The sequence below is a fragment of the Podarcis liolepis genome (assembly GCF_965112155.1).
Source record: "Podarcis liolepis genome assembly, chromosome: 11".
Taxonomy (NCBI): domain Eukaryota; kingdom Metazoa; phylum Chordata; class Lepidosauria; order Squamata; family Lacertidae; genus Podarcis; species Podarcis liolepis.
In genome coordinates this window covers 31,067,053-31,093,373 of record NC_139565.1, presented here as the reverse complement: position 1 = coordinate 31,093,373, position 26,321 = coordinate 31,067,053, and positions in this window count along the sequence as shown.

Genomic DNA, 26,321 nt, shown 5'->3' with positions numbered 1-26,321 from the left:
GCCAAGCCTATGCTTGGATAAGCATATAATTTTATGCAACTATCTGGATGTAACATTGACTGTTTTGTGTCTTGTTTTGGAACAAGTTCTGTTAGTAAAGTTTTAGAACCATAATTTTTGGTCTGGACAATTTTTATTCCGAGAGGAATCAGTTTTTATTTATCCTATTGCTTCAAGCTGTGCAACATTAATATCAGCAATAAGATTTACCTGTGTGGGTCAGGAAATGGGTTTTATGGAAAGCCAAAGAGGATGCCTGCCAGCTTCCATAGTAAGCTACCCCATAAGAACAAATTGACTTGTGGCTACAGCCATTGCAGGGAGCAATTTAATGCTAGCGTCCCATGATGCCAGCCATCCTCAAAGTTCTGAACACATGACTAACAATGCCCCTTGTGCTGCCATTGTCAAACACCAGACAGCCAGTTGACTGTTGTGCGCTTGGGAACTCTATGCAAGGGATTTTGACAGGTGGGCAAAAGAACCCTCCTGTCAATCACGTGACATAATGTTGCCATGTGATTGGCAGGTGGCCAGCCCCACCTGTCAAAACTGGCCTGCAAGGCAGATCCTGACATGGATTTAGCCTGCAAAGCCAAAACGGTTGCCCATCCCTGGTGGAGATTCATGAACAGTCCAGTACCACACCAAACTCCCACCTGGAAGCTCCTTTCAGTTCAAGATCGGAGACCACAAAACTATTACAGATCTTAGTAGCTACATTGCTTCGACAGATCTAGAAAGCTAGAGCAAACGAGTGAGGTGATATACCCTTGTCTGAAATGAGTGCTCATATAGCTCTTGAAGCGAGCTTTCAAATCACAAAGGCCTATATCTCGCGCTTCAGCATTCACAGCAAACAAAAGGAAGTGGCTACCAGTGCATTGCTAGAAGCCTTGTTAGGCTGATGCCTTGTTGGGCTGCAGGAGAAAGAAGCAGGAAGGTGGTTGTCCAAACACTTTGAATTGTTTGACACAAAAGCTTTGGTGGGAATATTCAGAACATTCCTCCAGGGACAAAGCAGCAAATGAAAAATATCTGTTCTCTTTGGGAAACAAAACAACCGAGTCCAGGGCAGGTCTGTTGTTCCAGTGCCCTTGGGTCTCAGGGAACTTTTTGAAAGCAGGGAACTGATAAAGAGAAGCATAGCAGTCCTCCTAACAGCGACAGTCTTGGTGATTAATTCTGGAAGTATGCTACAGAGAAAGCCAAACCAAATCAAATTTGGTAGTGTGGTTCACTCTAGCCTTATTTGAAGTGGGATCCTACCTAATCATGTACGGGAAGGCTTGCAGCTAGCTAAGGCCACTGTGTTTGGACAAGCACCCTCACCCAAGAGCAGATAAATTGGACGGGAAATGCGGCTTTCAAGGGTAGCAAGAGTAGGCAGGCGCTTGCCTGCCACTCTGGCTCCACTCTCTTCTTTCCAAGGGAAAGCGGAGGGAGGGGGGAAAGGGAAACTTTGCTGGAGAGTCATTTTAACAAGTATTACCAAAAAGAGCACTAGCTATCAAAAAGACTGCCAGGACCAGAAGGAGCCATCAATCCAATGAGTTTACATTTCAAAGTTTGCTGAGAACAGGGGGAAATGTCTCTCCCTCCTGGATAAGAAGGGCTGCCGAGCTGTAGCAAAGGAGCTATTTGCTGCTTCTTAGCAAAGTCTGTTCCTCTGAAGGGGGCCTTTAACCCTCAGAATGGGGCTAGATACACAGATCTAGATATATATTAAGAAGCCCTCCCGGGAGTCTGTGTGGAACAGCTTTGAAGCTGTGGAGACAGTCAGCTCTCTTTTCCTTTTGTATATTCCATTGTTCAAGCTCAAGAGCTCAGCTTGTAATATTCTGAGATTAACTACTGGTGCAATTTTTTTCTTCATCCCAGTATTTAAGAGGCAGTGGGGTACCTCTTTCAGGCCAATTCCGACATTGGTAACTCCATCCTGTTCCACTTAGGCTGCAATCCCATACCCACTTACCTGAGAATAAGCCCCAACAGAACAGGACTTGCTTCTGAGGAGGCATGCATAAGATTGCACAGTTACGAGTCATTGCTCTGCTAACATTGTTTCTGCTAACAAACCAAATGTAGGGCAGGGATAGGCAGTCTGGTCTTGCTAGCCTACAACTCCCGTCATCCCTGATCACTGCCCATGTTGACTGGGGTTGTTGGGAGGGCACCCATGACAGCTACTTCTACTCTAGGGCAATTATTAGAACGAGGGTGGGCAAAAGATAGATCAGGACGTGCTGGGTGAGATGCAGTCAATAAGCACATAATGAAGACATCCGACCCTATTGTTTTATAGTAGCTAAAGTTAAATGCCATACTTCATCTAAAGCAGGCTGTTGAAATAAAGAAGCTTTGGGAGGATGGGACCAGGAATGGATTTTATGCGAAAAGACTCTGAGCTTAGATCTGGAACTAAGAGCAGAAATTTTTTATCTGTACATGAGTTCTAGTGCAAAATCTTCCTTAATTCTAAGCCCATCCTGCTGTGCCACTATTTTGCAATTGGTTCTAGTTGGTCGATCTGGGTGTTTGGGGTGGGCAGAGGGGCAGGGATATCAATGTAAACTTTGCAAGCCTGAAGTCAGCCCAGAGTCGATTTTAGGGCAGCATGACTGGCTCTGCCATACTGGGTGCCAAGCTGAAGGGGGGAGCACAACAATGCAGGAGCGCAAGGGGGGTGCAGAATTTTAGCATCACACAGGGCGCCACTGTAATTTGAGAGCCCAAAGTCTGCCACTTGTCAGGCTAACATTATATTAGACCATATAACAGCAGGCCCTGCCACCAACCTAGATGCATATGTTCAAATGCGCCTTCACTGCTTCCCCTTTGAATATTCAGTGTCCAGACACTGAATATCTACATAAAGCTGTGCTATCAATCAATTCCCGCCCGCCCCTGTCCTTTCCCTACTTCTGTGGACACCTTCTCGGACACGGATGTGAGGGCGATCTGGCTGCGACATCTGTCACCCCATTGATCGCCAGGGTTGATTCGGCTGATCTGGCTGGCTTCTCGGACACCAGAGTGCATATCTCCCTGAATTTATTTACTAGAACATTCTTAGCGCATTTTTCAAACACAGATAGGTTGATCCCTCTCTCCATATCCCATACCTCCAGCAAATGCATATCCTACACACTGTGTGATATCAGACCATCACATAAATATTTATTATTCTTTTTCTTTCTTTATTAAACTTGTATAAGGACATAAGAGCCCTGCTGCATAAGACCAAAGGCTCATCTAGTCCAAAATCCTGTTTTCACAGAGGTCAACCAGATGACTATGAGAAGATCCATACTTATCTTTTGCCCCACTCTTTTCAGGCAGAGGTCTGTCTGCTTTAATGCTCCATGTCCGAGTGTGTTGTTATTGTTCAGAGCTTCAGAGCTTTTCCCATGAAAACCCACTCTTTAAAGCTGCATCAGAACAAATGTAAATTTGGGTTTTACATAGACTGCCATTGGCTCTGATTGAGCTTTAAAGAGTGGGCTTTCCTGAGGAAGGCTGTGGAACGAAAAGAAAGGGCGCTCAGACATGGAGCTTTAAGTGCCTGGAAAGAGCAGAGGAAAGGTGGATAAGCCCTCAATCCTTGTGATTCCCAGCAACTGGTGTTACATTGCCATTGTGGCTAGTAACCACTGGTAGCTTTATCCTCCATGAATTTGTCCAAACCCCTTTGAAAACCATCCAACTTGGCAGACATCATTATATCTAGTGGTGGTGAATTTCATAGTTAGTGTGAAGAAGTACCGTACTTCCTTTTTTGCCTGTTCTGAATCACCTAATGTTCTGTTTCATTGGATAGCCCCAGGTTCCAGTATTCTGAGAGAGGGAGAAAAATCTCTTGTTATCCACTTTCTCCACTCTGTGCACAATATTACGCACCTCTACCACATTCCCTCTTATTTGTCTCCACCCCCTAACTAGAAAGTCCCAAATGTTGCAACTTTTCCTCAAAGGAAAGAGTTTTAATGACAGATAAGGGCTTGTAGGAACAAAGCGCTAAGGAGAAAATTGGATCAGTGGGCATTGCCATTTGGAAAGGCCCATATTTCTCTGGACTTCTTCCAGAGACTATCCAGAGAACATTATCCCAGAAGATATCTGTTCATGATTCAGGTGCTAGTACTGAGTAGTGTGTATAATATTGCCCTGAGTGTGAATTTTGAAGGATAGCTATGTTTTGGTATGCCTGTTGGTTCAAGAAGGCCAGGTTAGGTAGTTTCTCATTAAAACTCAAACAAAATCAAATTTCTCCTCCATCCCAACTTAGACCCCTGGAAGATCCAAGTTCTAGGGTTTCCTGCTTCAGAAGTTATCGCTCACATTTGTCTTAAGTGATGGGGACGGTGTTGAGAAGCAAATCAAGTGCACTTATCCCCACTTTTCCTCATCATGTAAAAGATTAGAATGCCTGAAATGGTCTTGATTCTTGCAAGAACATTTCCATAAGTTATTATTGGTCTGTGCCAGTGAGAACTCTCACTGCTGAATACTAGAAGAAGGGTGAGAGGCCATTAACTCACCAATGGATAATTAAAATGCTGATCATTAATCAAATATTTCAGGTTCACATAAATTGGTGGTGTGTTGCATTATGAAGAGCAAATGAACGTGAAGATATTATGGATTTTACTGTTGCATAGTTTTGATTGACCAATGATAGACAGACGGATTCCTTTTGATAAAAAAGGAAAATGAAATAATATGAGGGGAGCAAGTTGTTGATATTTGCATGATATGCTTAAATACATGAAGCATGTGGATACATTTCCTGCATGTGACTATGCTTCCTGCATTTGCAGATGTAACTAATTTCCAAAGCAGGGAGGTACATGACCCGCTGACATGAGTTCGGTGCACACAGCTCCTTCTGGAAGGTGGTGGTGATGAGTTCCCACCTTGGATGTGTGTGTACAGAAAACATAAATTCACACACTTCTTGTATGTGAAAGTATGATTGATGTCCTAAGCTGCTCTGAGTAAGAGTGGCTTGGCCATGATCAGCCACTTGAGGAATTAGAGTGCCTTCCTTCATCCCCCTCCCCACTCAAATTTTAAAATTTTCTTTATCAGCAGTGTGAAATATAAGTCCTATGTGCACAGTTACAGTCTCAGACCAACTTATTAATATAAATTATACTCTGTATCTGGGAAAAAATGTTATCTGTTACTGTGCCAACACGCTCGGTAAATACCACTGGTTCCCAGTGAACTTCTTTTGACCTCCTGGTCTGAGGCTGTCAGTGTGTGATGTACATAATTCTCTCAACACTGATCCATTACTTCTGCTCAGCATTTGGGGTCAGACCTGTGGTGTAAAGTCAAAGATAATTAGCAGCCCTATCAATAACCAGCTGCAGGACTGCTGCCCAAATGACAGCCTAGGAAATCTGAGGGAGGAGGGGGGGAAAGAATTCAAAAAGTGGAAAGAAATAATATGCCTTTATCGACTTTATAGTCTGAGCAGCTGCTGTGGACTATCGGAATAATCAGGAGACCTCAGTGATTAGCATAAATTCAGATGACAAATGCACACTGCTATTCAGAGACTCATTAATTTGCAATGGGCACAGCATTCATGACATATTAGTGAAATATTTAAATGTCTTTGTGGTTACATGAGCTTGGGTACAAGACTTGCATTGCTCGAGTGGGGGGGGGAGTACATATATATAAGTTTATTAAATTATGAAGTGTGATAAGTATATCTGCACATCTTTCCCAGCAGATGAAGTCCAGTATGCTTCAGCACCAGAGCGCATGATTTGTACTGATCGTTTTCCGTCAGACAAATATTAAGCCTTAGAACAGAATAACTAGCCTGCATCTTTCCTGCACGACATGCAGGCTGACAGCTCCCCCTTCTGGGTGAATCGTGTTGCCACTTCAATGCTAAACAAACCAACAACAACAACCTCCCAGGCAGTGTTTTATTGGCTAGCCTGAACCGAATGTGGTCTTTGGTGCAGGTTTCGGTGCACAGCAGTTAGAGAGTCGACGAAAGCAAAAATAAAAAGGAGGAAGCGTGATTATAGATGGCGAGTGAGCTTCCTCTGGAATGCGGTATTCATCCGAGAAGAGGAGAAGCTTATATAGCTCGTGTGCAGGATATAAAAAGCCTTAATTATGAGCACCTTGTTTAAGCAATTGCTTTATTTACATATATAAAACGGAGAACAAGACGTTTAAATTAGAATAGCTTGGCTGTAGTGCTCTGATCTAAAACTGTGACTAAGCTTACAATTGTAAGACAGATTTTAAACATAGAGTGGTATGTACTATTCTAGTGGGACAGAGGGCCGGTACCTGCAACAACATGCCATTTGTCTGAAGGACGGGCCATTTTTTGTTGCAGAGTTCAATACTTTTTGGGGGGGGGGTGATCAATATGAGGGGTGTGCAGAAGGAAGATCGGAATCCACTAGTAGATCTCTGGATTATTTGCTGTAAATTGGGGAGGGTTTCTTAGCAACAACAAAGCAGCTTTCTCCCGCTTCTAAATCAGATTGTTAGAATCCCTCATCTGTCAAAACTCTGCTGTAGGTAGGCATTTGTGTATGCACCAAATCCCACTGAGTGTAGTAAGTGGTTGGTTCCAACTTACCGCATCCGGGTTCACCTCCCATTCTGTGTCAGGCCACCACTGGTACACCTTGAGGGTTTGCAAAGCAAAGCAAAGTAGATCCCACCAACCTGAAGTTTGCCCACACTAGGTCTGTTGGTGGTGTAGAGGAACTTTAGTTAATTTCCTTTGCATGCTTGTTTTTCATTGTGTTTTTATTCATGCTTTTAACCATGAATCAAAAAGGCGCCTTGAATCCATTTTTAGGCTTGAAGGTAGTAAATGATAAAAAAATAAATCAAATTTATTCATGAGATGCAACGAAGGAGAAATGTGCCCCATGAGGTGATCAGATTCTCCAGAATGACAATTACCACTGCTGGCTTTTATGCCTCGTTGCCTGCCCAGATAGGCAGGCAGCCAATGCCCTTTCGGCCAGCAAGGCACACCCTCCAGAGGAGGCCTCTCATTGGCCAATTTGAGCTGCAGGAGCTGGCAGGAGCTTCAGCCAGCTGGCCAGGTAACCAGGTAAATTCCCCATCGGCAACCCAGCCATGTGCATTCTGACTGCCTGGGGATGGTGACTGAGCATGAGGCTCTGTAACACCCGCTCACCCGGAGGAAGGGGAGAACGTCCATTACCATATATACGTTTCACTTGTTAGAAAGGGAGCAACGGATGTGTTGTGTGATCTCTAGAGGCTTCTAAGTCATAGGAGTGGACAGCAGCTACCTACCCATCCCAAAAGCATTCACAGGATAAAGTGTGGGACAGGATTACTTTTTTTTCTATGATGAAGAAGCCACATATTTCAATGAGAACCATAGATTCATAGAATCGTAGAATTGTAGTGCTAGAAGGGACCGCAAAGGTCATCTGGCCCAACCCCCTGCAGTTCAGGAATCTCAGCTAAAGCATCCATGACAGCTGGCCATCCAACCTCTTCTTAAAAATCCACCAGCTCCAGAGGGAGACTGTTCTGCTGAGAACAGCTTTTTCCTGTCAGAAAGTTCTTCCTGGTGTTTAGTTGGACTCTCCTTTATTGTAACTTGAAGCCATTGGTTCGAGTCCAGAAGTAGGAGAAAACAAGCTTGTTCCCTCTTCCATGTGACAGCCATTGAGATATTTGAAGATGGGTATCATATCTCTTCTCAGTCTCCTCTTCTCTAGGCTAAACGTACCCAACTCCATTAATTTCACTTTAAATGCACCCCAGCAAAGAATTATATTTGGGGGGTGAGGAATTATGGAAGACAAAATAACAGCCTATACTGATTTGTCATTAGGGATGGGGGAAGATTTGGTTCAGTTCTCTGTTTTAATGTGCATCTACTTAATTTGTGATTCTCAAAACATTTCACAAACCGAAATCCAGCTATCCTTCAAAACACACACTTTTCTAAATCTTGTGATTCACTTCACCAAGCAAAGACGTTATACAAAAATGTGTACATTAGGTTTAAATGTTCATTAAAATGTACATATCAGTGAAAATGACATACGTAATAATCTATTATTATTCCCTTATTATATTAGAAGAAATTGCTTACAAAAAAAGTGCATTAGAAGAAATGTATATTATGGTGAGGGGCAGTTGTGTGTGGAGATCTCAAATTGATACAAAAATGTACCAAACTGAACTGAAAACTAAAAACATGAGACACTGAGAGAAACAGAAATTAACAGATTAGTTGACCCCTAATTGTGAATTAGAAGAATCAATTATCTCAGAATAAAATTGCAAATATTACAAAATGTTCCACAGTCAGAGTAACCAGTTCAGAACCATATCAGCAGAGGCAGGTCGCGCAAGTGAAATTTGGTCTGAAACAGCGACAGGAAAGGTGGCAATGTTTGCAAGCCTATGACATGAATTATGTTAATATTTTCCTAGTGCAAGATATGTTTGTATTTCAAATGGCAAATTATTAGTTCCACTCACCACCAAGGGCAATTAATTCAGGATTATAGATTTAGTATATTATTGGTATGAATAATTCAGTGCTAAGATGTTTAAGCTTGGTTTGTAAAATAAAGCTGCTTTCTTCCATTTCCATTATTATTATTATTATTATTATTTAAAAAAAGGTGTGGGGAAGTGATGCTTTGTTGCTTCCTCTGCAGATGCTCCCTCTCCAGCAGGAAATAAATACCCGCTTCTCAGAACTGGACAATAAATGGAAGGGAATGACTCTAGCATATGCCTAGAACCATTCACTCCCACCTATTTATTTCATTGCCTAGTGCTAAGACAAATAATAGCACATGGAAATCTGGAAGGCTGGAACAGTCCCGTTTCTCCAAAGGTTCTTCCTCAGGAGGTAGAAGCAGCTGCTCAGGGAACCAGAAGGAACCTACTAGAATCAAATTCATCACACTGACGCAGAGAACTGACATATGCAGTGTGGCATCTAAAGGCCCACTCTGATGTAACCCTTTCCGGCTCAATGTAATGCAAAGGGATTCGAGGGATTGCACATTCCCCACTTTGTTAATTAACAATAATTGCAACTACAAACATGGGCTAGCTCAGGGATGCAGAACCTGTGCCGCTCCCAGAAGCTACAATCCCCATCATTCCTAGTCTTTGGCCCTGGTGATGCCTCCTCTTTCAAGTTAGTCTCTCAGTCACTGGTCAAGAGTAGGACCACGGCAGTATGCTTCAGAATAGGAGTAGAGAATCTATGCCCCTTCAGATGTTGCAGGATGGCATCTTCCCTCATCCTTGGCTATTAACCATGCTACTTGGCCAACCCACATTCCTGGACTAGATGCTTAAATCCACCTGGATAAGCTGGGTACCAGTACCATCGAATCGTAGAGTTGGAAGGGACACCAAGTGTCATCTTGTCCTAGCCTCTGCAATGCAGGAATCTCAGCTAAAGCATCCAAGACAGATGGCCATCCAACCTTTGCTTAAAAACTTCCAATGAACTTCCTGAAGGAGTCCATTCCACTGAGCAACAGGGACCTTTTACTAACCAACAGATCAGATGCAGGAAATTCAGAGAGCAAGCTTGACTACCACCTGGGTCTGTTTGCTCTCAAGCTGACTGTCCTAGCATGGGGCCATAAGGTAATTCATGATCAGTGGCAGACCCTGGCATCTCAAATTTCAGTGGTGCCCTGTGTGACTCCAAAATCTTGCCTTCCGTTGGATGTAATAGTGGTGGCCCCTGCTGCGGTGCCCCCAGAACCTCCTCATCTGGTCTGTGATGAGGCCCTGAAGCGGCCTCTGACATGATATGTCCTCAGCTGCAGAAAGTTGAATGTTAAACCTCTGTAGCTGGCTCCACTCTAAGCAGGTTTGTTTGGGAGTAAGTCACCCTTAAAGGGAACCCAAAAGATGGAACATGCAATATCTCTCCAGCCACAGAAGAATTTGCTCTGACACCACAAGCTTCAATGAGCAATTTAAGAGGAAGCAAACCTGTAATGTTACTTGGTTTTTCCCTGGTTCAGAGGGGGGTGTAAAATTTGCAATAAATCTCACAGTCTCAGATGCAGAGCTCAGATGCAATCTGCAAGCTGTGAGTGGGAGAGGAGAGGTTTCTTTTGCTGAAGTTTCTCCTGTGTTGATTGTGTATATAATGGATACTATTTAAATATGTTTTCCTTATAGGGTTCTCTCAAAATAGAAGGCAAAACTTTTTCTTTCTACAGTATTTCCATGTTGCTTTTTATTCAAATAAATCCCAAAGCAGCTTACAAACAAAAGATAAAAATAACATAATGGAACATCACAAATACAGCATATATTGCATAGAATACTTAACAAATCATCAGTAAAACAATCACAAATCACAAATAAAACAATTGCCACCTATGTGACACTATTAACGAAACAACTAAAAAATAAGCTAAACATCACAGTTACACGAAAAATCATATTATAGGATTCACAATTTATGACAGTACAGTGGTACCTTGGGATGTGAATGGGATCCGTTCTGGAGCCCCATTCGCATCCCAAATGGAACGCAAGACGCGACAGCGTGTCTGCATGTGCACGGGTCGCATTTTGCCACTACCGCGCACACGCGTAATGTCATTTTGAGCGTCTGCGCATGCGCGAGCGGTGAAACCCGGAAGTAACGTGCTCCGTTACTTCCAGGTTGCCGCAGAGCGCAGCTCGAATGCGCTCAACCCGAAGCACATTTAACTCAAGGTATGACTGTATTCATATCTATAAAACAATATGAAAACTTTAACAAAACAGCAACAAAACAAACAAACAAACTTTTCAGGAATTCACAGCTGAAAAGTGGTGCCTGATCTCACTGAGGCAAGTTTGGCAGGGCTATCTATCTGTTTCCTGCTTTGAAATGCAGAGCTGCCTAGAACTAGCTGAGGCCGAGTTTTTTGGTGTGCAATAGGCAAAAGCAGAAGAGGGGGGTTGATTTCCCCACAGGCTCACAAGCTGGAAGTTTCCTTGTTTCAGTCTGTGCCTGCATCTAAGGGAGGGAATGTGTAAGGTCTTCGGCAGGGCATCAGTCTCACTCTAATGGAACTGGTGTTGACTGGCGGGAATTGGGCCAGATCCAACTACCAGAAGTTTCTGGACTGGCTAGTTCCAGGTAACAGCTCAAATGGTTTGGCTCGCCAGGAAGTGGCAGTGTGGCAGGGAAGCTAGCAATTCTAAAGTAACAGTCAGGAATAGTTCTCGAACAATTTAGTTCCCAAAGGCTGCAAACCCGGAAGTGACTATTCTGGTTTGCAAACTATTTTTGGAAGCCAAACATCCGACGGGGCCTCCACAGCTTCCAATTGGCTGCAGGAGCTTCCTGCAGCCAATCAGAAGTCGTGCTTTGGTTTCTGAATGTTTTGGAAGTTGAACAGACTTCTGGAACGGATTCCGTTCAACTTCCAAGGTACGACTGTACTTGTAGTAGCCTGGAGGGGGCTGAAAAATGTTTTGTTATTTGTAGTTATTGTCTTAAGTGGTCATCCTCAAGACCAGAAGAGCGGAAGTGCTTTGTATATAGTGGCTGGTCCAACTTGCCTGACTGGGAGTCAGTGTCTAGTATGGTGTTTCAGTTTGGCGTTTGCTTGGTGTGGTGGAAGTCCAGGAAGCAAACCGATTGTTGCTGGTGTGTAACCAAATCTCTTAGTTCTTTCAGAGACTTGCTCAACTGCTTAAAATGTTGGGGTTTACAGTGTGTGATGTGTAAGCACTCTGTACATGGACATGGTTCCTATTATTTCTGTAAAAATGAGAGGGAGTGTTGGATATTATCTCTGTGTGTGAGAGAGAGATTCATTTGTTCCAGAAACAGAGAAGAACAGAGAAGAAGTTTCAAGAAGCAGCAAGAGGTTGAGATTGTTTTGTCTATGCAAGGGCATTTTCTGTGGGAACTGTTCTTTGGACAGGCACAGTGTGACGAGAAGTACTGATAAGGAAGATTCTGGGTAACTTGTTGTAACTTGTTATGAGTCTCTTGCATCTTGCGGTGAGAGAAGCAGAGAGAAAGTCTTGGACTCTTGTTGTAATCTAAGCATACCTTGACCACGGCAGTGGTGAATGTCTGTATATATTTGCTACCAATATGCTTTTGTGCCTGTCAAATAAATTGACTGAATCTTTATGGCATCCATGAGTGTTTATTGCCTAAGACTCTTCTCCTGCAAGAGGGGAGTGGTTGTGGGCGGGATCCGATCTCCGCCTCAAGCAGGGGGCGTTAGCCCCCTGCCATCCACTTACCTGGCTGGCACACCACGCCCACGGACAAGTGCCCAACCAGGCGGTTTGGAGGGGGCGTGGACGCGGCCTCACTTTCCGCCGTCCCATCGTGAGTCACCCACCCTCCACTCCCTTAGAGCTCAGGGTCTCAGTTTTCTTTTGGCCTTGCTATGGACCTTAGGTTGGTCACCCTGGTTGTCCAGGGGGCCTGGTAGGAATTTTTCCATTTGGCATTAGGCTTTGTCGTTTTTTCGCCTACCTCGTAGCAACTGTCACAACTTTCGTGGTATTGGTGGGTAGGTAAGGCATTGGAATGTGTTTGTGGTGTGTGGAAGGGCTAGGTGTGGCCATCGCCTACGCCTTCAATTTTTGGGTATTCCGTTAAAGCAATCCGGCGGACATGGATCCTGTCCAATGCCTGTGTGGTGGGGGGGGGCATGGCACGACGCTCGGTGACATCAGGGGAGAGCTTATAGTTGGATTAGCATCAACAGGCTCCACCTACTGGTGAATAAACCCCCCTTTTAGACTCACCCCTCTCCGAGTGGGTGGAGTCAAGTGATCCAATGCCTAAGCCAATACCTTTTCACTTGCTATAATCAATAAAGTTGTGGCCTTTTCTTGCCCATCAGTGGCGTAGCGTGGGTTGTCAGCACCCGGGGCAAGGCAAGTAATTTGTGCCCCCTAACCCGTGGATTTGCGCCCCCTAACCCTAACCCCCAGATGTTGCGCCCGGTGCGGCCAGCCCCCCCTGCACCCCCACGCTACGCCACTGTTGCCCATTAACCTTATATCACGTGTCCGTGTGTCTTCATTCCACTAAGCGGGGATTGGGTACTCAAACCACAACTGTGTGTACCTTAAACTCTGAAGACGTTTCCAAGGAAGGAGCTGCATTGAGTTGTAACTCTGCTGAGTATGGATGCTAGCACACACATGCAGCGAAAATGATGCCGGACCCAGCCCTTCTAAATCATCCACCAGAGGTTGATGGATTGAGCCAACAGATAAATGGCTTGGTATGGTCCCTGCCAAGCAAGGACAGCATTTCCTACCTACACTCCACTCAATGGACGTTCAATCCAAACTATAGGTGGATGAAACCCATCCAAAAGAAGTCTTCAGAATAAATGACCCTACTAGCTTTTACCGAAGGATTATTCTGCAGCATTAAAGGGACCTGATAGACTCTGGCTAATTTCCACTATCTATCAAGTCCCCTATTATGCCAAACTGGATTAAGCCTGTCTGGATATTTCTAAGTCCTGAAAAAGTCAGTGATGCTACTGATGAGCATAGACAAGATCCTCAAGTAGCCTGGTATAAAAGAACTGATCTAGTAAGAATTGACTGTGAGTACTGGAATGTCTCTCCCTTACAATTCTGTGGCAGGTTTTGACCCGTCAGTCCTTGGACATTCCTTAATGAGAGGTGATGGTGGGCAACCTTTCCTGCAAGACAGCGGGCCCAGAATAGAAAAGGGCAAGGGGGGAGTGGTGAAGGAGTGGTTGAGGGAAGGGACAAAAAGCCACCATTCAAATGTTGGCAACAAGAGGTGGCACAGCAATGAAGATTGTTACTGAAGCAATGGGAATGCTTGGAAGCTAACATGTCAAATGTGCATCGGGGGAGGGACCCAGAATGGCAGTAGAAAGTTCTTGTCTGAAAGCACCCTTGTTAGCCAAGTCAACAAGAAAGGAGTTTCCTAAAGATACTAAGTCTGAACAGAGATGGGATTTAGAAAATAGAAAGCTCTTGGCCTTTCCTTTTACTTTCACCTGTTGGAATAACATGGCAGCAGACCGATGCAAATCTTCCACTAGTTTTTCCAGTGGGAAAACTGTAAATGGGGAAGTCAATACTCTGTACTTGCAGTCACCGGCATGGTTTATGTGTGTTGCCTGGGAGGTTATTTTGATGGGAGGATATGATTTAAAGGGCAACAAAAATTATTGTCAGTAATGTGATTTCTTTATTGTTTTAAGTTTTAAGATTCCTCTTAAATGTTTCACCAGGAAAATATATCTTTAATTTTTGCAACTCTACTAAACCATTCGATGCTTGCTTTATTACTAGCCCAGGGGCCATAGAGCTCAAAACAAGCACTTAGATGTTATATTGGGTGACAGCATTTAGCAGACATTCCCCTAGTAATACTGAACCCGCTTTTGCTTCATCTGTACAACTGTGAATGTGTGTTAAGCACCCAAACCAGAGCATACACTATCACAGAGTCACTGGTTTAAGGAAGGATGGATCTTGGAAGATGCAAATGTGGGTACGGAACAGCTTGACAACTGGCCAATGGGAAATAGCACAGAAGGCATTTTTATTACCCAGTCTTTACAACTTGTACTTTCTCAGATCCTGGAAAATCCATCATTCCACTCTTGAGTCAGCTGGGCTTTACAGATGATATGCTCCAAACCAGCAAATGCCATTGTGCAGTAACTAAATTACCAGCTTTCTTGGGGAAAATATAGGCTGAAATTTAGACAAGTAATGCCTATGTCAGAGCATTTTGACAGAAAGAGAGATCTCACTCAGTGGACCTGTAGGTTTTTCTAGCTAAAAGAAATAGCAGCTATTGATCTTCCTTTTGATATTTTTTTAAAGAAATACAATAATTTAAATACAGGAGATATATTTCAGTTAAATGTATACTAAAGGTAGCATTAACTGAACAAAACTGCATGCTGCTCATGTATATACATTGTTTACAATCAAAAGCAGTACTAAATGCTTCTTTCAAAGGAGACAGAAACGATAGTGTCTATAGGTCCCATTTTTCCCCTACAGAAAAATTGCTAATTTGTGCTTGTGCCCTACTACCTTAGGGTACTTATAACAGAAACCAAGAAATGACACCAGCCCATTGTTCATCTTACTGGTGTAGCCTATATATGTTATAGGCCCTATTAAGGATTTCTCTGTTATCTTTTTGAACGAACCCTTAAATAACAAGTGGATGTACTATGAACAACACACTTTGTGGGCTTGCAGCAATAATTTTGCTGGAAGTTAGTGAGCATAATAAAATAGCTTGCATTCTCCTCATTTTCCCTCCCCCGCAACCTTAAATTTAAACAGGGTTAAACTGCCGCTTCTAATAGGAAAATCATCAGGAAGGATTAATCTGCACAAATTATACCATGCACACAAAATCATGGCCTCATACTCCATGGTAAATCATGTGGAAAACTATCAGAACTATCAGAAAGTATAGTCGCATTCACCTACAAGCATACGTGGAAAGGATAAAAAAAATCTCCACCCTTTAATATCTGTGTAACCACCTTGATTGTGATAATGACAGGGTGGTTAAAGGATGTTAAGTGGTAATTATTTGCCATTATATGTTCTTCAGTGTTCTCCTTTGGACAATTTACAAACAAGGATTTCTGAAATTAGAAATTATTTATTAGTTCTGCCCAAACTCTTGACCCCACTGCCTAAGGCATATTTACTGCCTGGCAATTGATATTTATCTTTCTGTACAATTGCACAATCAGACCTTTTTGTCTGGATAGAGTCATCAAAGGAAACAGCTCGATATAAGTGATATGTTTCGGTTGTTTAATGACAGTAATAGTTTCTCTAAACTAAATAACAGACAAGTCATGTATTGTTTGCCTTGATTAATTCCTGTCTTATAACTGAATTAATTATCTGCAGCACGTTCTTTTAACAGCCTACTACTGTTTATAGAATCTGCTATGTTTTATAGCAAAGGAATAAAAGAAAAGAATACAGCCTCATTAAAAGCAAGCAAACAGGTGAGAAACATGCTGAACATGATTTGTGGGGGGGGGGGGGACACCAGAGACTAGGACAGAAGGGAGCAAATGTGAGACTGTAGAATTTGTCAGAGTTGTCCTAAATCCTGCAGCCCAATCCAACCAAATCTGCTACTTCCTCTTCTGACAAATAAATGAACTGCTACTATTCGTTCATCTTATATGCTAGGGGCAAGAAATTCCTAACAATTGCCCATGCTGCCTCAGAGGTCAGCTGGAGTCAGACAACGTTTGGAGTGCCACAGATTCCCTTTCTCTGTGAAATGGCATAGTTTGCCCCACAATAACTTTCATACCCTCCAGCATTTATCTGATGAAAATAGGGACGTCCCTTTCCATAATGATAATTTTACTATTTATACCCCACACATCTTACTAGGTTGCCCCAGCCTCTCTGAGCAGCTTCCAACATTTATAAGAACACAATAAAACATTAACATTAAAAAAAACCTTCCCTATACAGGATTGCCTTCAGACAGCTCGAGGGTCAGATAATCCATACCCTCCAACATTTCTCTAATGAAAATAGGGGCATCCTAAGAATGCAGGCAAGTTCTTAAAAAAATGGGAGTGCCTGATCACCTCATCTGTCTCCTGAGAAATCTCTATGTGGGACAAGAAGCTACAGTTAGAACTGGATATGGAACAACTGATTGGTTCAACATTGGGAAAGGAGTACGACAAAGCTGTATATTGTCTCCCTCCTTATTTAACTTATATGCAGAATTCATCATGTGAAAGGCTGGGCTAGATGAATCCCAAACTGGAATTAAGATTGCTGGAAGAAATATCAACAACCTCAGATATGCAAATGACACAACTTTGATGGCAGAAAGTGAGGAGGAATTAAAGAACCTTTTAATGAGGGTGAAAGAGGAGAGTCCAAAATATGGTCTGAAGCTCAACATCAAAAAAACGAAGATCATGGCCACTGGGCCCATCACCTCCTGGCAAATAGAAGGGGAAGAAATGGAGGCAGTGAGAGATTTTACTTTCTTGGACTCCATGATCCCTGCAGATGGTGACAGCAGTCACGAAATTAAAAGGCGCCTGCTTCTTGGGAGAAAAGCAATGACAAACCTAGACAGCATCTTAATAAGCAGAGACATCACCTTGCCAACAAAGATCCGTATAGTTAAAGCCATGGTTTCCCCAGTAGTGATGTATGGAAGTGAGAGCTGAACCATAAAGAAGGCTGATCGCCGAAGAATTGATGCTTTTGAATTATGGTGCTGCAAGAAGATCAAACCTTTCCATTCTGAAGAAAATCAGCCCTGAGTGCTCACTGGAAGGACAGATCCTGAAGCTGAGACTCCAATATTTTGGCCACCTCATGAGAAGAGAAGACTCCCTGGAAAAGACCCTGATGTTGGGAAAGATGGAGGGCACAAGGAGAAGGGGATGACAGAGGACGAGATGGTTGGACAGTGTTCTCGAAGCTACAAACATGAGTTTGACCAAACTGCGGGAGGCAGTGGAAGACAGGAGTGCCTGGCATGCTCTGGTCCATGGGGTCACGAAGAGTTGGACACGACTAAACGACTAAACAACAACAAGAATGCGGGAGGCACTGTGGTTTAAACCACTGAGCCTAGGGCTTGCCAATCAGAAGGTCGGCGATTCGAATCCCTGTGACGGGGTGAGCTCCCATTGATCGGTCCCAGCTCCTGCCCAACCTTGCAGTTCGAAAGCATGCCAAAAAGTGCAAGTAGGTAAATAGGTACCGCTCCAGCGGGAAGGTAAACGGCGTTTCTGTACGCTGCTCTGGTTTTGCAAGAAGCGGCTTAGTCATGCTAGCCACATGACCCAGAAATACTATCTACAGACAAACGCCAGCTCCCTCGGCCAGTAAAGCAAGATGAGCGCCACAACCCCAGAGTCGTTTGCGACTGGACTTAACTGTGAGGGGTCTTTTATCTTTACCTTTAAGGAAAAGTGGGGCATTCTGGGATCAAATCAGAAACTGGGACAGCTTCTCTAAATCAGGGACGTCCCTGGAAATTAAGGACACTTGGGGGGGTCTGAACTTTATCTCACCTTAAAAAGGTAAAGGTAAAGGTACCCCTGCCCGTACGGGCCAGTCTTGCCAGACTCTAGGGTTGTGCGCTCATCTCACTCTATAGGCCGGGAGCCAGCGCTGTCCGCAGACACTTCCGGGTCACGTGGCCAGCGTGACAAGCTGCATCTGGCGAGCCAGCGCAGCACACGGAACGCCGTTTACCTTCCCGCTGGTAAGCGGTCCCTATTTATCTACTTGCACCCGGGGGTGCTTTCGAACTGCTAGGTTGGCAGGCACTGGGACTGAATGATGGGAGCGTACCCCGCTGCAGGGATTCGAACCGCCGACCATGCGATCGGCAAGTCCTAGGCGCTGAGGTTTTACCCACAGCGCCACCCACGTCCCTCTTATCTCACCTTACACATCCCCATTTGTGGACATGATGTGATACATACTTAGACATGAACATGAAAGGATCAGGCCTATTTCTGTGAAGAGAAAAAAATTGTGATTGATGCCTGTATGCATACCTCAGAATGCTTGCCACAAAACGTTCTTCTCAGTGAGCACAGCATAATGAAGATAATGTTATACTCTCCCAGAGGTGCAGTAGCCATGTTCGTGGACATTGATGTGGGCCAAGTGCTCCCCTGAAAGCAATGTGAGTTGTTAGTCATGACTTAACAGTGCAATCCTAAGCATGTCTACTCAGAAGTAAGGTCTACTGAATTCAGTAATGCTTACCCCCAGGCAGATACCTAAGTCTAGATTCAGCTCAGTATCTGGTTATTGGCAATTCCAAAATTGGAATAAAAACAAAAGAAAAAGAAAAAAGGTAATTTCCCCACATCTAGCAAGCCTTTTGAATTTATCAGATATTTTCCCCCTCATAGACATTCATTCCTAAAATTAGTTGACTGTACTGAAAACTTACACGGTATTTGATCCTCATAAAGAAATGTCTGAGATGCTTACAAAGCTGAAATATCACAATAAACTTAAAAATGCACACACACAAGTTGTTTCTTAGGTGTTCCATGAGCCCATGACCCACCCAGTGACATTTCACATTTTGTCATCTGACCCTAACTCCGTCTTCACACACTTGTCAGCTTCTCTTGAGTTGTGGGGATCTAAGCTGTCAATTAATATATAATGTGTGCTTACTTAGATGTCATGTAAAGTTGTTATCCATGTGAAAAGACATCCAGTGTCCCAGTTTGCTCCCAGGGCTATGGAGTATAGAAAAAGAGGGGGGAAATCATCTCCCATGGGAAACCCAGGCTTGACAAATGCCTGAGGATTAGTCATGGTCAGCCTTCTCTTTGTGATGCAAAATGACACATATTTGGCTTCTTCAAACTGCATTGAAGAAAGACACACATTGAAGAAAGTAGTGCCAGCTTTGTCAAATCCTTTACTTATTTATTTAATAACTTTGGCGCCCCACAGTCACTCATCTGAAGTGGTTAACAGAATATCAAAGTCAGAACATTAAAATATCATAATTCTGTAATATAGTCCTGATGGACAACCTAACATATTAGTGAAAGGATTTTTAAAACAAAAAGGCAAATGATGAGCAGTATCAAAACATATTCAATTTCTGTAGCCCAAACACCTTCTGAAAACACAATACACCAAGGGGGGTTCTAATATACAGTGCTGAATACAGTAGTTTCATGCAATATATGCCTTTCCATTCATGCACATGCATTGCTCGTAGGCAAAATAATACTAAGTTCTTGCATTATGTAATAAATGCTTCAGCCAATTGACTTTCTAAGCAATTATGGCTATATCCTAAATGAAACTTCATACAATGTGTGCTAATTAACTCTTTATTAATCATTTCTGCTGCTTTATATTTCATTTTTGCAAAAGGACTTATTTACTCGATAGTAATAATATCCTAATTCAGTGATTGCATTTTAAATAGTACTAAATATAAATTTCACAGCTTTATTTCTCAAACATCCCAGTGTACAAAGCACAGGGAAATTGCCTCTAGGTATTGAAAGTTGTTGCCTTTATCACACTGTGCATCTAAATTCCCAAGAATGGTTGATTTACTGAGAATTCTACATGTAAAGCTTTTTCATTGTTACAGTAAGAGGAAATCACAATCAATATTAATGCCCTCTGCATGGTGCCACTGCATAAAATGTCTTTCAAATGTCTTCACTCCAGGAACACTTGGTTACCCAGGCCAGTACTTAGCTAGGCTTTCCTCTGCATAAAGAATGTATTAGTAATGGATGAGGACTCTGGCATAGTAGAACATAAATACCTAGAATATGCATGTATTTGAATGTTAAAATGCTTAAAAATAAGCAGTCACTTTAGCTGACCAGCACAAGCAGATTCTGTATCTGAAAAACATGCAAACAGAGCTTTCAGCATCTTGTAAAGCAACATGCTGCAAAGTGATTTGATGTGCCAATGTGGCAACACATGCTTTAAGAACCCTCTGCCCTCACCCACATTATTCTTATGTTTTTCTTCTTGAAATATATGTCACTAATGCAAAAATTAAGTGCAGGGTCAGTCCCACTGTTGACGTCAACAGCAGGTGAGAATAAGAACATCCTGCTGGCTCAGGACAATGTCCCGTCTAGTCCAGCATCCCGTTCTCATAGTGGCCACCAAGATGCCTGTGAGAAACCATCAAGCAGGACTTGAGTGCCAGAACATTTCCCCCTCCTGTGGTGTCCAGAACCTGGTATTCAGAAGCATTGTTGCCTCCAGCTGTGGCTAGTAGCCATTCACAGCCTTCTCCTCTGAATTTGTCCAATCACCTTACAAGAGCATTTACAACCAGCTTATGGGGCTATCACCCTCAACTGGAAGTTTTGCCCATATTACAGATTGCCAGTAAAGGTAAAGGTAAAGTGACCCCTGATGATTAGGTCCAGTCGCGGACGACTCTGGGGTTGTGGCGCTCATCTCGCTTTATTGGCTGAGGGAGCTGGTGTACAGCTTCCAGGTCATGTGGCCAGCATGACTAAGCCGCTTCTGGCGAACTAGAGCAGCGCACGGAAACGCTGTTTACCTTCCCGCCAGAGCGATACCTATTTATCTACTTGCACTTTGATGTGCTTTCGAACTGCTAGGTTGGCAGGAGCAGGGACTGAGCAACGGGAGCTCGCCCCGTTGCGGGGATTTGAACCGCCAACCTTCTGATCAGCAAGCCCTAGGCTCAGTGGTTTAGACCACAGCGCCACCCACGTCCCTCAACAAATTGCCAGTACTAAGCCACAATCCATGAAGCCATAACTCACCTAACTCATTTGCTGCTTCCCAAATGCTACTTATCCAGCTCAAAACCTGGCTGCTTCTTGGAAGAAATAGCTCATAGGACAATCCAACCTAGTGCCCTACCACTGTTGTTGTCCTCAAACCCCTGTCATTCTTTGCCATTGGCCATGCTGCCTGAGGTTGATGAGAGTTGCAGTCCCAAATATCTGGAGGGCATCATGGAGGGAAAGGCAGTCATGGGAGACAGGATGCATCAAGAATAAGCCAAGACAAGGACAAGCTTTTGGGAAGTGCCTGAGGGACTTGGTTGGATCCCATGGTAGCCAACACCAGAAATGAGAAGCAATGGCATGGAAACTCCCTATATCAGCTGGGAGAGTTGTGTGATGATCAATGCTGCAAGTTATGAAAGGGGTAAAATAGGTTTTGTGCAGAGGCTGGTTCCAGGGTCCTCCGAACACCACCTCACCTACTCTGCTTTCATATTATACCTCATTCAGACTGGAGCCGTAAGCTTACCATAAGTAAAGGTAAAGGGACCCCTGACCATTAGGTCCAGTTGTGACCGACTCTGGGGTTGCGGCGCTCATCTTGCTTTATTGGCCAAGGGAGCCGGCGTTTATCCGCAGACAGCTTCCGGGTCATGTGGCCAGCATGACTAAGCCGCTTCTGGCGAACCAGAGCGGCACACAGAAACACCGTTTACCTTCCCTCTGGAGCGGTACCTATTTATCTACTTGCACTTTGTGCTTTCGAACTGCTAGGTTAGCAGGAAAGTTTACCATGTTGCATAGTTAATCAGCTCTTAGGCCGATTAGGGGGTGGGAACAAAATACCGGTGTCTGAGTAGTCCTTCTAAAGCAAAACATCTTTCCATTCTCATATGCTGCAATGACGCTTAGTTTTTTACTTCTGTGTCTGCTTCTTTTCTTTGCTTTTCTTTTGAAGGACAACAATTTCGCCCATTCTTTTGAAAGTCCTTAGGAAGATCCTGGACATATAAATGTCACTAGTATGCACTATGTCAGAGATAAAAATACAGATGATTTTCTTTCCCCTTCTAAGTTCAGAAATATTGGCAGGAAGCAAATAATCTTTTCTTCTTCTTCTCCAAAGACTGTTTAAAAAAAGAAAGAAAAAGAAATCACCCCCCCTTCCACCGCCCAGAATGTATCTTCATACCAGTTCACACTTCAAAGACTTTTAGTTTGGTTGCTTTCCCAACATGTAGCATTATAATGATGTAACTTGCAATCCAGTAAATTATATATTAAACGTCTGGACCAAATGCTCTTAAAATACACTCAAAGGATACTAAATGTATCTTGTGCATTCTTTACTAACTCTATGCTATCAAGTAATTGATACATATGCCACAAAGCATCTAAAAATACCCAGGCAGTCTAAGAGATCGCTGCAATTTCTTTTACTCTTTGTAGTTGATGACCACAGAAACCAATTTAAAGATCCAGCTATGGTACCGTTCAGGAAGTTAAGAGGGGAGACCACGTTCTATAATGCCAGTGCTCGCTTTGCACCTCCGTTAGTTGCCAACGGCACACTGCGTCAAAAAATAGAATAAGCTCAGGAACTAAAACAGCAACACACAATACATCAACAATTTGCATTGTTGTAGTTTTTTTTCTAATGTAATTTACCAGAAAAGCAGAAAACTGTCAACTGGGTGAAGAAAAGATAGAGAGATGTAGCTACAGTAAGCCTAAAGCCAAAATTTCATACAGTCAAAACACATTGGGTTAAATGGTGGGTGGGTTGCCATTTTTCCTGGATTCCTGTCCCTTTCCCACATACATATATACAGTGTTCGTGTGTGTGTGTGTGTGTGCACGCGCGCACGCGCGCACGCACCAAGCATGTAACACTGAATGCATACAAGTTAAATGTACATAAATTGTGGGGTTACTGTATGAACTTTAAAGCTCAGTGGCCATCTCTCTCTCTCTCTCTCTCTCTCTCTCTCTCTCTGTGTGTGTGTGTGTGTGTGTGTGTACCCCACCAAATCATCCCATTCATGCAAGGACTTGTGCACTGGAACTTCCTCTTCTCCTCCTGCACTTTAGTTATCTTGTGCAGATTGTGTTTAAATACCTTATCTGTATTATTTTCTGTGAGCTCCTGCTCCTCATTATGGTCCAGTTCCCAGGAGGCTCTCCTCTTGATTGACACACAAAGTAACATCTGGAGCCGCCCTTACATCCTGTTAAGAACATAGGAAAGATGAGCAAGTAAAATCCTCAATGATTTACTGGGCAATAGATATCGGTCATAATATAGACATGGAAGCATGGGAACGTTTGTGGAATATGGATATAAAATTTACAGCATGTTATGGTTTAAGAGAAAATTATATGAAAATGATATATCATTGGTATCTAACACTGAGTAAACTGGCAAAAATGTGTACATCTAAATAAAACAACTGTAAAGAGAAAGAAGGTTCTTTTTATCATATGTGGTGGTCTTGTAGTAAGGTTAAAGATTACTGGGAAATGATATATAATGAATGGGAAAGGATGTTCAAAATAACAAAAAACAACAACCAGAAGCTTTTCTTTGGGGAATTATAGGGACAGAACTACCTAAATTGTATAGAAATTTATTTATGTGTGCTACTACAGCAGCAAGAATGCTACTCAGTTCCAGCAAAGGAAGAATGGGTACAAAAACTTATGGAATATGCAGAAATGGTGAAACTTACCAGAAGAATAATAAAACAAGATAACAAACTTTTTATAAAAGAATGGAAATGGTTTATTAAATATTTACAGATAAGTTGCAAACAGGCAAAAACATTGGCAGGATTATTGTAATAACCTGCAGCATCATAAGGGTATATATTTAAAGTAGATAATTAAATGAGCAAATTAAATGAATTTGGATATGCAGAAGATATTAAAAAAATAAATTTAAGGAACAGCAGAAAGAGAGGGAATGAAGTCAAACTTTGAAATGTTAAAATGACTGTAAAATTAATGAAATGTATAGATTTGAAAAGAATAAATAAAAACAACAGTATAGGAAGCTACTTTGTACTGAGTCAGTCCATCTATTGCAGTGTTGCCTGCAATGACTTTCTGGGCTTTCGGACAAGGGGACAGACACTTCCAGCCCTACCTGAGGTTGCTGGACGTAGGACATTCTGGATGCAATTCTTCTACCATTGAGCTCCAGACCTTCACCTCATTCAGCTCAAGTATTCCAAAACATGTGGAAACAGTCACTGTGTTTGCTCTCACATAGACAGCTTGGGGAAATGACAAGGCTTTATTTAACCTCTCATCTAAGGAAACGGAGCCCACAGGCCATTCTGTCTCAGTTCAGCTCCCGTCGTTTTATTTCCTAAACACTCCTTCCGTTTGTTAAGGAAGTTCAGGTTAAGAATCCACAGCTGTTGTCTATAAGGCAGCTGCCATCAGGATGAAGTAGGCAGGCGTAGTCACAAAAGATGGCATCCTCCTTAACAAACTGGCTTCACCCCTGACTTGGCTCATCATCCCAAGGGTGCCACCACCTCCTTCAAAGTGGAACTCTGTGAGAAATCCAGCCATTTGGAGATTTTGTGGCTTTGTTACAATTTGCCTCTCAAGTAAAGCAAATGTTTGTCAGCAAAAGGGCATAATGATATTTCTTTGTTTTACAGGAAAAGTAAATACGAGCACCCAGAGGAAAGTGATAAAGAAAAGCAAAGTATTGGGTGACATCCATCCTAACATTACTCCCAAACGGTGAAGTGTTTGCCTAGTTGCTCCCGTGGTTTCTGCACAAGCCCTAGGGTCTGCCACCTGGAGCTCCTTGGAGAAAGAAGTAGGATAAAACTGCAATAAATTCCACTGTGTACCTTAGTGGCTGCACAACATCTTACAAAAGTGGAATCCAACCATTGGTTTGGCCGGTTGCACTAATAGTATGGGCTTTGCACTGGCAGGATGATGCCACTGAATGCAATCCATTAAAAAGTGCTCTGTGCCCCATGCCCTAAATAGGCAGTTGAGTCATATGTGTGAGCTCTGAGGGGCAAGTATGCTGCTGCTCATCATACAGACAAGTTGCTTACCCTGTCCCACCGAGTACAGGAGAAGAGATTCTTTCCCTGGCCAAGGTGTGTCTGACCAATGCACCTTTGCTTCCATTCATTACAATGAAGCTGGAATCTGAGACCACATATTGAAATGACGGCACAATTTCTCAGGAAAGCTAGATGCATTATTTGGTTCTCTGCCAGCTACAGAATCCAGAAGAGAAGGTAGGTAATTGTATCCTCCTTGATTATGATGGTTGTTGGCTTTTGAGCATTGCTACTAATAATAGTGGCTACAGAAACAAAGATACCACCACAATGCATTTCTTGTTTGCACCAGATGAATCGCTGGGAACTTGTTTTGCATGAGTGCTATATGGGTGATTTTCGTGGGTGAAATAAGCAAAAGCATTACTCATTGCCATCTGTGACAAACGATTACCAGATTTTGTCTAGTGTGAGCATATGTCCACAGTAAGCATGTACAGTATGTGGAGCTGCATTATAATCCGAAAAGAGCTCACAAAAAATGGCAAATAATGTAACTGTGAACCTCCTCAAAACACCGCATATATACATACGTATGTACATGCATACATATGTCTGAGATCAAGAATGAAACTTAAGTGTAACAGACCTTTGAAGAAATATAACAAGGTGGACCGGTTTAGGCTAGTTAAAAATAGTTGCAGTCGCCCCCACCCACCCTGCCAGTACAATTTGAAGTAATGCGGTTAATAGTATCACTCAAAGCACCTACAAGCAGTCAGTTCCACAGCATGAGATACCCTCTATGCAAAATTATAGAGTCTAGACGGTTCAGCTAGTCTGGAGGAGTCTGAATAGCCTTAAATATATTGCAATCATAGGAGTGCCTTTGCGTGCATAGATAAATATGGGAACTAAAAGTTCAAAGCAGATATTGTATGTTATTCCTCAACACCACTAAAGCAGGCTGTTGTGTCCA